At 37.5% G+C, this 15,301-nt stretch overlaps 1 protein-coding gene across 3 annotated transcripts in view; it reads left to right on the forward strand.

The window, feature by feature from the left end:
• lingo2 (leucine rich repeat and Ig domain containing 2) overlaps window positions 1-15,301 on the forward strand; it is a 199,125-nt gene that overhangs the window by 49,569 nt on the left and 134,255 nt on the right. The window contains exons 3-4 of one of the 3 annotated variants that reach the window (XR_003051948.1): window positions 2,062-2,157; window positions 3,506-4,039. The exons of 1 other annotated variant lie outside the window; for it this stretch is intronic. The gene's annotated coding sequence lies outside the window, so the exon portion shown is untranslated. Of the gene's footprint in view, window positions 1-2,061; window positions 2,158-3,505; window positions 4,040-15,301 lie in introns of those variants that run through there. One more of the 3 variants, XM_017039506.2, reaches the window with a different exon arrangement.

The raw sequence follows: 15,301 nt of genomic DNA on the forward strand, positions 1-15,301 counted from the left end.
AAATCGGCACAGGTCAAACTTTTGTGATGTAGAGATAACGGTGGACAGACAGTTTGGGCAACACTGTGGTGGAAACACCACCAGTTTTATCCTGGTAGCACCTTAGGGTCTTCCTGAATGGAGTGTGCATGGTATTCCTGCCTGGGATTTCTCCAGGGACTCCAGTTTCCTGCCTCAATACAAAAACAGGCCGATTGGCTTCATTGTTATTCACTCTAAATTCACCATGATGATGAACGTCAGTCTGAATGTTTCCCTGTCTCTATACCCCATGTGGCCCTGTGATGAACTACAAGTCTTATGTGATTAGTTCTTGCTAACCTGCAAAAAGAAAATTCTGACTATTAATTACTGACTTAAGTTTTCTTCTGTCTCCAGTAACAGCTTTAGTCAGGTATTTTGGCAATTTGGCAATTTCAGTCTATTTATTTATACATTATATTATACATATTTATTTTAAGTGAACATTTTTTCATCCTTTTCTCCAATGACAAGTTTTTGAAAATCTGCAGTGTGATGTCTGAAAATCAAAGTTATTACTAATCTATGACCCAGTGGGGTAATGTTCCCTTTCCACAGTAAAATATTGTTGTTGTTGTTTTATAATAAAAAAGAAAAAAAATTCTTCCCTGCCGTGTTTTTAATGACAATGTTTTGGGAATACAAGTTAAATGTTCTGATTATTTATTTTTTTCTGACTTAAAGTGCTTGAGAAATAAGAATTGATTTTCTTGTATCCAGCGTCTGGTTTTTACATTTATTTTGACATTTTTCCTACAAAAAGGTAGACAAATGAAGCTTCACAGTAAAATCTTAGTTTGTGCAGATAATAGTGATAATAATAACAGAAATATCAGCCTTGCTACTTATTGTAAAGTCATGACCCACCAATGGAGAAATGTTCGGTAATTACAGCAGTGGGGGTGCTCGTTAATCCAGGCTGGCTCTGATTATCACCTGTTTTGCGTTAACACTGAAGACCAGACTTTCCTAAGGTGAAGCACCTGATAATTGCCCTTAGCAATGACTTGGTGATGCTAGCGATAATCAGTGTCATGGAACTGGAAGCACAATACATTCTCAGTAATTGTCCTTGATTTTTTTTTTTTTTTTTTTCTCTTTTCTTGCTATTCCACCGTCATCCGTTACAGGTATATTTACTGCAGTGTATTGCATTACAGTGGAAAGCTAATAACAAATCCCTCAAACGTTGGTGCTCAGGTGATAACGCAGTGAAACCCCATTGTGACACAATTATAGATCTGAGTCAACACAATCAATCACTGCACCGAGGTGCAGCCGAATGAGGGGAATTGATTTTGTTGTTGTCAAAACTCCTGAAATGACTTTGCTGCTTCAGTAAGTGTCACAAACTTACAGAACTATTTCAGAACCTGAAGTTTAGCAGATGATGTAATTGCGCTTCCTCACTTTAAATGATAATTTCATTTTTATTAATTTGTTTCTGTTTGTATATTAAATTGTTTTGTTTTTTTTTAGAAAGAAATCAATGCTCAACATTCTCTTGTCATATGTGTCTAATGGCCGTCTTTGGCCCTGAGCAAAGTTCCATTACACAGCAGTAGGAAACAACAAATATGTTGAGCCTATATATTTGGTTCAGATTGTTGGTCACGAGGCCCAAGTAAAAAATATAAAACAAGTTTCTTTTATTTATTCCCCCTTGGCTTGACAGTCTGTGCAGCTTGGGCGTATAACAAGAGGCATAAAGTATTTCACTCCATGTACAACAGTGAGCTGCAACATCTTAAAGAAGATGTAAAGGCAGCACAGTCAGCCGTCTAACTTCCCCGTCCTAGAGACCATCACTCTGTGTCTTATTTCCCGGAGTATTGATGTCTTTAAGTGAGCTTCTCAAGTGACTGGAGGCAGCGGATGCTCTATAGATTGCTTTCAGGCTGTTTGGACACAGCTGTTGGGCATAGTTCAAAAGTGAAACCATGTTTTTGATGAAAGGTTTTTCGGAGAAGTGAGATGTGGCGATGCTTCTGACTCCATCGTGTCCATCCATCAGTGTTCAACAGCATTTTCTGTTAACAGGTCACAGAGCAAGATGGAGACAGTCCCGGCCAACATCGAACAAAATGTCACACTTTAGACCGGCCATGAACCGAGAAGACGAATAAGTAGAGAACGGTAAGTTCTAGATTCTAACCCGGGACCCGGGAAAATTAGTAGCCTAGCCTCATTTGAATCCCAAAGGTTTAAGCTGTAGGTTATCATCGACGTTTCATGGTTAAGTCGCCATTTTGTTCCATCTTTCCGACGTACAGCGTTAAAACTTGTCAAGTAGTTTGCATGGGAACTTGTTGGAGCGGACAAATACATCGTCATGCGGTTTTATACGTGGAAGATAGCTTTGTTTACATTCTCTGGTTTTACGCTGTATATTGGTTTGTGCTACATTCACTTTCTTTCATTTGGTTTTGGCTTCATTATGGCTCCCAAACTTAACTGTGAGCGACATGGGTTCTGATATAGAATGTGAACTGTAGGAAAGGACCTCCGACGTAAGTCGAGCTTTCCCTGTACAATTATTTCAGACCAAAAATCTTTTTCTCTGAAAAATATCTGGAAGACCTTGGCTTCACACCCTAAGTTCAATAAGTGTTTATATGTTGCAGCTACTGAGGAGAGGAGCATTGCTAACAACGTGCATCCCTTTATGGTCATAATTTACCCATCTGCTAATGGTTACTTCTAGCATCAGTACTGCACCATGTCACTAAAGTCAGCTTGGGATCAGTGAATGTTAAAACCCAGCAGAACATCCAGAGGGATTTGTCGGAGCAGGAGATTCTCTGCTTGAATGTGCATCTGACAACTCAGCAGTTTGATAGCATCATGTAAACATGAAGCTAATTCTCACAGGATTCTGAATGGAAGCTGTTCTGGGAACTAACGGAGTACATTTTTGTCAAAGAAAACATGATAGAAAACCAAAGAGGATGGAAAGAGAGCCATATTTGCATGGAAACAGACAAAATCCATTAATTTGTGAAGTGCTTTATCTTTTTTCAGTTTTTTTTACAGAGATTTTTTTTTTCAGGCTGGACTTTGATGTGTTGCTGTGATGAATCATTTTAGAGAAGAAGTTGAAAATAGTTATTGAGACATCAAACTGGACGGTGTTGGATCACCAGAATCTTCAGACTGTGGTGTCTGTGATAGAAATCTTCTATCTGACTCCCTTCCTTGGGATTCTCTTTTGCTCCTAATGGCTGAATGCAGGACTACAATATTCAGTTCATACATCATTGCAGTAGCAATACTAATAGTTTTGTTAAAGGCCAACATTATGCAGTATTATGCAGCAATTACTAGATTACTGCTGGGATTTGCTTTGACCCACTCAACTTATTTTTTCAGTGTTTTGCAGACAATAGAGTGTCAAAATCTACCAACAGCGTCAGCATATATTTAAATATTAAGGACAAAAGAAAAAGAAAATAATCTTTTTCCTGATTACGATTTTATATTTCAGAGAAAAACAGTATTTACAGGAGAGACTATTAACAACATCATTGAAGAAACTGGGATGGTGTCAGCTGCTGAACTGGAGTAATTAGTCAGCGAAGCTCTTTGTGGTAAAGAAAGCATTTGACCGCTGGCCTCGTCTGCTTGGAAGAATGTCAGAGGCTCACCTCGCTCTCAAATATGACTGTGATTAACATCAGCAATTACCTGCAAAAAAAACCACACTCCTTTATCTTTGAGACAAAGAGAAATGAGTCGACTTCATGGTCTGGTGCGCCTCAAAGGTGCGGTTTTATAATACAGTTTAGTCTGAGAAAGTTAACGCTCTTAATTTGTTGTGCAATGCATATGAATTAAAAACAAAAATGTGATAGTTTTGCATAACCTTTTATACTTTTTGGGGTGGGGTTTCAATTGTTATGAAAGCCAGTGCTAAATAGGAAGCAAAGCTCTGTGGGAAATGTGGTGATGTGCAGTGTGTAAGTGGCAGCTGAATCCAAACCAGTGAGAAGCAGGAAAATGCTAAAATGTTTCAATTCAAACCGAAAAAATATATATATTTAAAACAATGGTCTTTCATTTGTTTAGTATTGTCAAATTAAAAAAAATAAAAAAAATAAAAAGAAGGATACAATATATTAAAAAACATATTCATCAAATCAGTTTTTTTTAAGGTTCCATTTTTAAATAAAATCTAAATTATTCCTGAGTGCATTCATGTTCGCATGAGATCATACATAATGGATTTTAACCTGAAAACAACAGATGAAAAGGTCATAGAAATTGCTGTACTTCAGCTGCTTTCTTCTCAAGGCTGCACTCTGACGTCAATTCATTTACTTCAAACACTTATCACTGTAAGCAACCCTGAAATCAGCCGGAATTAAAGGCACTCTTAGTAAATGCAGTTTAAACTAGTTTCTCGTACAGTTTTTTTTTTTTTTACCCCAAAGTCGTTCCTCTACGACTGTACACCAGGTTTAAAGCAAATGCTGGAGACATGATCTATATCGTCACTTTAGAGAATGTTAGACTGGTGGAGATTGACAGACAGTGGAGTCGACAGTACTTCGCTGCAGTAAATCATAAGGGGATAAAGAAAAACTTCTAACCTCCAGTAGCAGAGCTCTCTTTCACTCTCCAGCTTAAACAAGCTTGACAAATCCTTGTTAGGTATAGAGTGAGACACTGGAGTGTAAGCCCCTACCCTTATGACGCAGTGCCTGGTCAGGAGTCCCTGTACAAGAGCACACTGGAGTCTGACACTGACATTCTGCTGTCACCTCATTGGTTTGTGGGTCTCTTCTCCATCCGGTGATAACACTGTTGCCACCTTGAGGGAAGAGATCCATGACCCAGTTTCAACTGGAAATAGGTGAAGGCTCTACCGGGGTTTTATATTGACTCATATCTTAGTATAATTGTCCAAGTAGGTCTGGTATTTTTTGTTTATTCCTTTTTTTTTTTCTTCTAAAGATTATATAAATTTGGTCAGGTTGAACCATTTTCTAATTCCACCTTGATAATCCTAAGGCAGTTTGGCTGAACAGGGAACAATGAAAGTTACAAAGCTGTTTACTTGTGAAAAGGACAGTCACTATTCTAGTTTCTCTGTTTGCCAAAATTATAAACTTGGGTCTGCACAAATGGCTTTTGGGAAAAATTACATTTAGGAAGTTAAACAGAATTAAAACTAGGCCAAAACCTAACAAAAGTAGAAGAAAATCGATGATAAAAAGTTGTTGTTTAGATGAATGGTTACCAAAACTAATTCCACCGTAATTATAACTAAGGTAGAATATGGTGGAAAAAACAACTTAATTCAGTTAATTCATGTTTTGCTTTGGCAGTAATCGTGTTCCATCAACACAATGGAACACAATTACACAATTTATATCTAATACATTTTGTTTTCACCCAAAGTGATTTAAAGTAAACTGAGCTTTTATCACTTTATTCTTACACTATTCAATAACTTGAACTTAATACTACACATTATTGACATATTATATGGTGGTGTTTATGTTGTAGTGTTGATTACACAATTTTACAATGAAGGCCTTAAAACAGGCCATTAAGGTAGTTCATTGGAATTTTCACTGCTCTATTATTTTTAAGCCAAATTCTATGTGCAATTAAGTCAGAGGCCACGACCAAACATTGTATAAAGTGGGCCAATCGATGACTTCCTCCCTATTTTGAACAGGAGCAAAGCCCCATTGGCTTTCAGTCATGCTTACTATTGATTGTTAGGTGCCTTAATTTACTTTAGTCGCACAGCAGGCTTTTCACCTCATTACACTGCTGGTGGCTCTTTGGCCAAAGCCAGCATTGGGCTCCATCATCATTAACACCTGCCTAGACATTAAAGTGAGTAACCAGATAAAAAAGAGAGAGATTAGAGATTCTATTGGTGCTCCTCACACCTCCCTGGCTAATGATTTGTGTTAAAGTCTAATGGTGTGTGTGGCAAAAGGCTAGTCAGCACCAAAAAGTCAGAGAGTAGGAGTGGGGTGTCACTGTGTCTGAGCGGTTTCTACATCCACCTCTGACCTTCATTAAAAACACCCCCTTACTGATCACTGAGGCCTACAGTTTACTATGCTGTTAATTCCTGAAACAATGCATTTGTGAGACAGTAATTTAGGATGTGTTTACTCACCTGCAGCATACGAGGGTACACTGAACAACAAAATACTTCCAGTGGTCCCTGCCTCTGCAGCGTGAGAGGATTTTTTCAACCATGTAAAAACAGCTATTTATTTGCTAGATTTAATGATGTTAGAGAAGACACGGGACAACCTCCTCTACACACACAAAAACAAATTCTTGACAAAATGCTACACTTTGCAAAACTACAGTTCTTCCTAAATTCTGGGCAAAAAAAGTTATTTTAATGTTTTTTTAAGACCGACAAAAAAGTTAAGTTAAGCCAAAAAAATTAGGATTTTACAAAAATACCTAATAAAGACATTGTCAAGAATGTATTTATTTAAAACATAAGTGAAGCTGAATTAAACAACCCAAATTGGAACAAAAAAATATTGTAAAATAATCCCAAAATAAATTAAAAACATTTAAAAAATTTTTAAATTATTTTAAAAATTGAGAGCATATCTATAGGTTAATAAAAGTATGTAAGCTATTGGTATAGCAGAGAAAGAGCAAATGATCTCAAGGAAAATATAGAATAAATTTATTTATTTATTTATTTAAAAAAATAAACAAACATTTGTCTTAATGTTGTTAAAATAAATTTAATCTCACATTAAAAATTACATTAAAATTACAACATAATAATACATCATATATTCATTTTTAAAATTACTAGATTTTATCATGAGGGAGAACTATGCTATGCTCACTATGATTTGCCCTTGGAGATGGCAACTTCATGTTTCGGCATGTGTACTTGCACTGATATGATGCGATGTTTAAAACATCACTTTGATTCTACAGAAAGTGTTGGATGGATTCAGACGAAGCTGAGTCTTAGAGCAGTCCAATCAATACTCTGCACTTTGTGAAGCATTGCAGAAAAGCAGAAAAGGAAAGTGATAGCTTTAAGAGCAAAGCACTGACACATCAGGAAACAAATTAGACTCCTCACCTAGATGGACTTCCCACCATGCATCACTCATCAGTGGGATAGCACATGTAGTGGCTTGAGAGCTGCTTAAAAGAAAAGGTCAAGCTTAAGGGATAATCTTTCTTTAAAGACCGCTCACTAAATGTGTGACATACGTTCCTATCAAGGCAAAATGAGAAGAGAGAAGAAATACAGAAAGAAGAAAAAATCCATATTTTGGGTATTTAAAAAAATTAGTTCGGAAAAATTTAGGAAACTTGACTGAACATCCAACAACGGTAGTTTAAGATGAACCAAAACCACAAAGCAAACTGACACATTTTAAAAAATAAAACAATAGGTAATACTCAAATTTTAAAACACATAATTAAAAAAAGGTTAAACTCATTTAAAAAAATATATAAATATATATAGATATATAGAATTATAAAAAAAGGTTTTGAAAATGTTCAACAAAAAGACTCCCTGTCAGATAATACAAAATCTAGAAATCCAAAGTACATTTTCATTGGCTAAAATAGTTGGTTATATGTAGTATAGCATTGGTAAAAAAGTGAAAAAGTATGAAATCATTAAAAGAAGGCCACATTTATATTCAGTGGAAATGAAAATATCTTTACGAATATGGTTGACCAGGTGATTATTACTGTCATTAAAAAATGAAAAGCATTTTATAGATAGGTTGAGTCAAAGAAATATGATAAATTAAGACAATTATTTAACAGTTGTTTTTATCCCTGCAGGTGTTTTTTAACACCTTTTGTAACTAATGCTAATTTAACAACCAGGACAACTCGAGAACAAGCAGGTTGGAAAACTAAAGTGTGAATGTGTCCTACGTTGAAAATAAAAACAAAAAAACAAAATGACTAGTCCCCGTTTTTTTTTTTGTTTTTTTTTTTTGTTTTTTTTTTTTGTTTTTTTTTGTCAGGAGTTGCCAGTCATTGACTTAAAAAAAAAAGGTACATTGACTTTTGGTGCAGTGAAGATTCAATCCTCTATTGATCCTCAGAGTGTCAGGTTCTTGTTAAGGAGCCCAACACCACATCCTGATGCAGTGCTGCAGCAGGGCAAGAATAACTCTGAGAAAAAAAACAATACCAGACCAAGATGGGAGGAAGTGTGTGTGTGTGAGGGAGAGAGCGATGGAGAGAGGCTGCAGTTGTAGTATAACATAGGTGTGGGCCAAAAAAGTCAAGTCATGGCAGGGTGAAACAAAAGGGAGTTGTACAATGCACTATATAAAATATTCTTGCAGTCTTAAATGTTAGGACTGAGATACGTAACAGTGCCCATGATGACTAGTGAAATCCTGAAGACGAGAACATTGCAAACCAAGCCAGACTTTTGTATATTCTTGTGACCAATAGTGTTGCGTGACAACATGCTTGACTTTCTTAATAAATTTATAGGATATGATAGCCATGAAATACTGCAGGTCGAGAACATCAAAAACCAGTACCGTGTGTATTGAGCCAGGTTCAAAAATATATCTTTACCTTTAAACAAAATCCTCATATGTAACTCTGTGAGTTGTAAATTATACTTGAAAAAATCAACCTGCATGAAAACGTGATTTTTTGTATATGTGGATTTCTTTGTTGTATTTGTGAACAAGTGAAGTGTAGGTGGACACCTGGGTTATGATGCAAAACACACACGAGAATAAATGTGTGAATCTTGACCTAAGGGCTGCTGCGATGAGAATCCTGTGTTCTTACACTACTGTAAATCCAGGCAGTACATACACATACACTGCTAGCAGCACCTGAGTTTGAACCCTACACACAGGAGTGTGAAGATGATCTAATTTACCTGATGTGATTCAATTTCTTTCTTATGTAAATACCATCATTGCAAGAAAACCTGATTATTGTATCATCAAACCACACCAAAGTAAGCTCACATCCATGTGCTGCAGAAGTCCAATATGCGATCTCAGAGAAAAAGATCTGTTGCTGAGAATTCCAGCGTCGTCCTTTTCTTCTTATCGCAGCGGCCAAAACCGATCCATATTGCACCGTAGAGATAAGACCATTGATTTCCACACGGGGCAGGAGGGGGAACTGAATAAGCGCAAACTTGTCTGTCAGACAAATATGATGCTCTCGTTTATATGTGACATTATGGTCAAATGCATTTACCACACAGGAGCCGAAGGACTCCATCAGTGTCTTGTTGACAGATGGAGTCACTCTGTATTGCAAGGGGGGCATCAACGAAGATGGGTGGAGTGGACTGTGAGTGTGACAGGGAAATCAATTAATAATTGGATGCTGATAATGTCTGACAATTCTGCTGCACCTAAAGTGATTTATATCTTTAAGATGAGTGCTTCAGTGGGGGTGGAGGAATCCTTAGGAAGAGGATAACTGTCGTCTTGGACTCCAGAAAGGCAGCGTTGGCACGTAGGATTTGGTTTTTTTGCACTTATCTTGGATTGCCACCTTGCGTTTTCTTGGGTCTATCATCATGACAGGTTTGGTGGAGTGTCATTGGTGGTCCGTCATAACTTTGGTCTTAGTTCTAGAACCATCTGGGGCTAACTTAGAATGTTTCTTTAATGTCCTAGGTAAATTAGGATAGTGTTTTTGGTTCTTTATTGGTCTTTATTTCTGGTGAAAACAATCCCCCTACATTTGAAGGAGGTCCTCGACCTTTGGCGTATCATGATTACGTTGCTATTTTCCATCCTCCATTCCATCATTCCTGCGTACATTGTTAAAACATATTTCACGTGAGCTTATTGTTGAGTGGAGCGGACGGATATGCAGTAACGGGGAAGTTTGCTTTGGTTACATTAACCCGCTGTAGGTTATACATTTGATAGTGCTACATTTATTTTCTTGTGTTTTTTCGGACATTTTTGCCCTTCATTATGGCTCACAGGTGTAGGTCAAACTCTTGTGATGTTTTTATGTCCTATTTTATGATGTTACCACAGTGTTAGCGTAAGTGAGAGACGCAGGTACTTAAGTATTTCAGTTCCAACTTATGTTAAAAATCCATTTGTGTGGCATGATAAAAACAGAATGCCAATGCATGTGTTTATATTACTGTATGTATGTATATTTACAGAACTACCCTTCCAGTCTCCTCTATCTGATGACCACAGCATAGTCTAACCTGCAAACCTGTTTGGTTATAGCTGAGGCCTACCCACAAATGTGTTGATACTTTTCACTTTCAAATCATGGGCAGTTAATCTCTTGGACATTTACTTTGTCTTCTCCCATAGTCCCTCGTTTTTTTTTACAATCCACATTCACCTGCAGGATAAGCGAGTCAGAGTCTCAGCCAGCTTCATCCCAGCAGTGGATGCTGGTTCTATTTCTTCTCAGATTCCTCAACTTAACCACATAAATATCTTTCCAATTAATACATTCATTAATTAAATCACTCAATAATTACCTGTAGTCATGTCAATAAAACATGAATCAGGAGAAAAAAGTAAAAAGATTATTATTATTTCATTGCATGACTCCCACCGTTCCTGTCAAATGTTGAAATGATCACCAGCTTAAATCATTTTTTTAAATGTGAGAGGTACAATATAATGTTAAAGTGCTTGGTATAAATACACACACAGTACATGCCTAAGGGCAGGATTAGCATCTTCTTTAAGCAGCCTGCTTCATGGTTCCCCACCGCAGATGGTCTGCCTCCATCTTACCTTGTTCCTTTTTTTTTCCTCCTCCAGTTTTGCACAAACCAACTTCATCACCTCCTTTACTATAAACATAAATCCTGTTTATGTTTCTAAAGCTGCAGATGTTAAAGCTGCAGTCATTAATTTGTTGACTAATTGTCTTTAATGCATGTCCATGCGCTATCCTGATGTCCACCAGTGAGAATATCAGCCTCCTACATGACAATTATCTTTACCTAATCCCTGGCTTGCCTTTTACTCATCATTTCGACAGTATTTGTCAGTTATCTGATAAATATTGTAGTATTTAATTTTGGTCAAACAGATGGGCTGCATTCTTCAGACTTTTAATTAGAAAATTGTGTTCACATTCAGGCCTATCATGGTTGTTTTTATGGGAACCATCTCAACTTTTTGTCACAGTAAACCATTAGCTTAAACCACTATCACACACAGCGCTGGGGGACAAATTGAGGTGTCACTTGGAGACGGATTCATCTGAGAAATAACATAATCTTAATTGTCTGGAAACTAGTATCACATCTGCATCATTGTCACCCATGAAATTAAAATTTTCACTAGACTAGCCCCGAGTTGATAGAAATTGCTTCATATTATTTAAAAAAAAACGTAATATTATTAATAAGGTTTTGTTGTAAAGTCATACTATAATTATAAGAACCTGAGGACTCGATCCAAGGGTTTATGGATTCAGCCGTTTTGGCTTTTCTACTGTTATCTTTATTTTGTCAAACCTAAAAAAAAGTCTCCATTAGAAAAGAAATGATTACATCCACAATTTTAAAGAACAACAAAGTTTGTTGAATTGTTGTTTCATTATCTGTCAGTCAGTCCTAGGCCATGTCTGAAAACGCCCCCTACACCCTACATAGTGCATTACATAGAAGGCAGGCCATTTTGCAGTGGTGTCCGACCGTGTAGTGCGTAGAAGTTGTTCACTATGTAGGACACTATGTATCCCATAGTGCAATGTGGAATCTAGTGTACATACTACTTACACTACCCAAGCAATATATCCCATTATGCATTGCAGTCATGCAACCCTACAGTGAGATGTATCTGGAGGCCACGTTCTAAACATCTTCTAATGGCTTTAACATTAAGCTCTCGCGGTGTCGATCTCAGTGACAGAGAAAGGTTCACAACTCTAGATCCACAGAAACCGCTGACAGAAACTGCTGACTCGTCTTACATTGCATAAATCTTGGTTTCATGTTTGCATGTTAGGACAAGTTTCCGAGGTATTAAATATTTTCCACTGTTGAGCATTAGTACAGATGTTACCCTTTGAGTGTATTTGCACTCTGCAGGGTCTTCCGTTCTCCTGTAGTCAGCCATGACCTAGGTCACAGTCACATTTTGACCTGACTGGCTCATGAAGGTGCTTGACCAGGTCAGCGCTGCCTGCAGCCTGGCTTGTGCATTTTTGTGCAATGTCGTCCCAATTTAAACTGCAGTGTTTGCAGAGGTCATTGTCACAATATGTATGAAATTGACTTTTTCACCTGACTCCCAGTCTGGTTGGGAGCTGTGGCTCTGGAGGAACCAATTTACCAAGTGTGGCACAGAAGTAGAGCTGTTTGGATGCAGACTGCTTAATAAAGATGCATTCTGTGTTTTTAGTTTCAGAAGAAACCCAGTAGGGGATGCACTATATCTAGAGTTTGGAAACAGTTCACTGTTGTGCCTGTTCTTCGAACGCTGTTATACTGAACATCTGTTATCCTGTATATTATATAGCATATACATTAGCATAAGGCTTATCCCCATGGAATCAGGATTTTATGGCCAGGTTTTCATATACATTAGCATAATGTAATGGAATCAGGATTTTATGGCCAGGTTTAGAACTGTGGGTCAACACTTCTTCTAAAACAAGGTGGGTACTCTAAGAACCTATTAGAACACTGATGTAGTTATAGATCTGACAGAGAGGGATTAAAGGTAAAATGTGGCCTCAGGCAGCAGTGACCAAACACAAGTACCGTCCCAGATACCTGCTGACTGCTTTGGACTTTATACAACCAAGGAAGAGTTCATCCATCCATCCATCCATCCATTGTCATTTCTGAACTTTTTGATTCACACGACATCGTTCCAAGATGACTTATGGAAAAAGTAGAACAATCTAACTGTTCTGCCTCTTATTAAGCAGTATTACTCAGCCATTATAGACATGAGTTGTAATCATAACAAACTGACATACAGTAGCTCACAAATATAACAACTTAAGCAGGCAGAATTCAATTGTTTTCAGTCACTGATATGAAAAAAGGTTGACATATCTGAGGGAGAGCAGATGGTTGAGCAGTTTGCTGAAGAAGGTAGAAATGTTTTGTCATGTTCTGATGTGTTAGCGATGGGTCTGCCAAGCAGCAGGGACAGAGCATATGATGATTAATGGGTAGGAGCAAAGGAGGACAGGAGAAGGATGCTCTCACAGTGGAGAATGCAACGGACTGGTTGGAATGGAAGTGATCCAATATGATCAATCTTCAAGCATGAAGCCAAAAAGGAAGCATTCCCAGTATTAAAGCTTCCGAAACAAGCAGGTTTATTTCTGATTATATCATGTTTAATAACCTGTATGTAGGAGACAGGAACATTCAGATAAGATTAGTTTGTTTCCTGTCATTATGTCTGTGGATTTATATGCTGATCCACAGTACAGAGAGCTCCAGGACGCTGCTGAGAATCAGGAGGTGGATACAGTTAGTCAGAAATCTTTAAGCCTTGTTTACTTCAGCGGGAATTAACAATTTCCTGAGAGCTGGGTCGCTTTCTAAACCCACACACATCATCCTGCACTCAAACTACATCATGTGCACTGACTCTGTGCACTGCAAATGGAGACATCCAGCACAATGCAGCACTATATCCAGTATTTCCATAGGTCCGTTTTTGCTCTTCCCTTCTCTCAAACGACATCCATGAAATCCTTTTTGATCGTAAGCGTTCACTCCTCAGTACCTGGCTGCTGACCATTTCCAGGGACAAATGTCCTTTTGGCACGAAGAATGCAGCAGGCATGATTCTGTTTAACAATTCCAAGCTGGACAAATTGGGCCAAGATACCAGCTGTTAAGCATGGGAAAGCTAATCAGTTTAGCAGCGCGCTGAGGATTATGCAGTCAGAGAAGTGTGTTGTTGTTGTTGTTATTCTAAACACAATATACTGCAGGGGAAAGCACATCCGCTGTCAGAGTCTTTATCTAAGCTTTTTCGTCTCCATCCTTCTGGAAGCTGGTCTTGGCCTTGGTCTTTGTCTATGGCTGTTTACCACAGGATCACATGGTAGTAGGCATGTAATTAAAAGTGTATTTGCTGTCATGTGCTATCACACTTCCTTCCTTAAAAACCTGCTTCGTGTATGCATGTGTTTGACAGGGTGTGATACTGTCAGGTCAACAGTTTTTAATTAGTCCGTGAAGTGCACTGCACCAACTACCACATACCTGCAAGTGCGTAAGGCCAGGAGACAATTAATCATAAATATGGCAGCATAATTACACAGTCCAATAATAAGCCACATTGGAATGCAGTGTAAATTATTATGTCCGCGATCGCAGCAGATCTATGAAGCACTGCGTTTTTTTTCAATAGTTATTTTTAACTTAATGTTGACATCTTGACAGTTTTATCGGCCATATTTATGCTAGCTTAGTGTCAATTTTGTCAGATTTGAACATCTGTTTTGTATTTTAAAGGATTGGCTAAGATTAAGCTAAATGAGCTCAATCTTTTCATTTTTTAGAATTTATTCTAAGAATCATTGGGCAACTTTTAACTTTATTGTAGCAGTTATTAGCCATAGTTTAGCTGTTTTTTTTTTTTTTGTTTTTTGTTTTTTTCCCGGTCTCTTTTCTAACTGACGACAATGTTTCAGATATGTAGTTATAACTTAATACATTATCTTAGCTTAGTAAAACAAAATTTTCTTTGTTGTGTTTGGATATTTTTTACAATTGATACATTTGTGATCTCCGATTGTAAAAAAATACAGTATATATATATTATATTTTTTTAGAAAAACATAACATTCCTTTGAGACATTCTAACTGAAAAAATGCTGCCAATATTTAGCAAATAGTTGTTGTTTTATGTAAAAGTTTGTATCGTAACATGTTATAAGATGCAGTTGTTTTACTGTAGTAGAACTACCCTTAAATCAGGTTTTACCAGGTTATTTCATGAGTCTGGTTATGGATGTACAGACTAAGATGATGGTGCTGCTGCTACGCTTCTTTCTCTGCAAATTGTTCAAGAGTGCCCTCATAAAACAAAATCCCAAGGTTGAGACAGTGCAAGGGACTGACTCAGGCTCGTGTTTTACAAGCAGTGATGTAATAAACCTTTGTTTAGAGGGAGCACTCATGCGGCTCTACTCGGAGGTAGCCACAGCTCTCCATACTGGGACTGAGGCACAATTATTTTCCAGGCTGCTGCCTTTTTTATTTGGCACCAAAAGGACTTATCTGTTTTATACCATTTTCACTTTGTCGGCACAGTGCAATAAAACAGTGTTTTTCTGTTTTCCAATGTTT

The sequence above is a fragment of the Cynoglossus semilaevis genome, chromosome 15 (genome assembly GCF_000523025.1).
Source record: "Cynoglossus semilaevis isolate Cse_v1.0 chromosome 15, Cse_v1.0, whole genome shotgun sequence".
NCBI lineage: Eukaryota > Metazoa > Chordata > Actinopteri > Pleuronectiformes > Cynoglossidae > Cynoglossus > Cynoglossus semilaevis.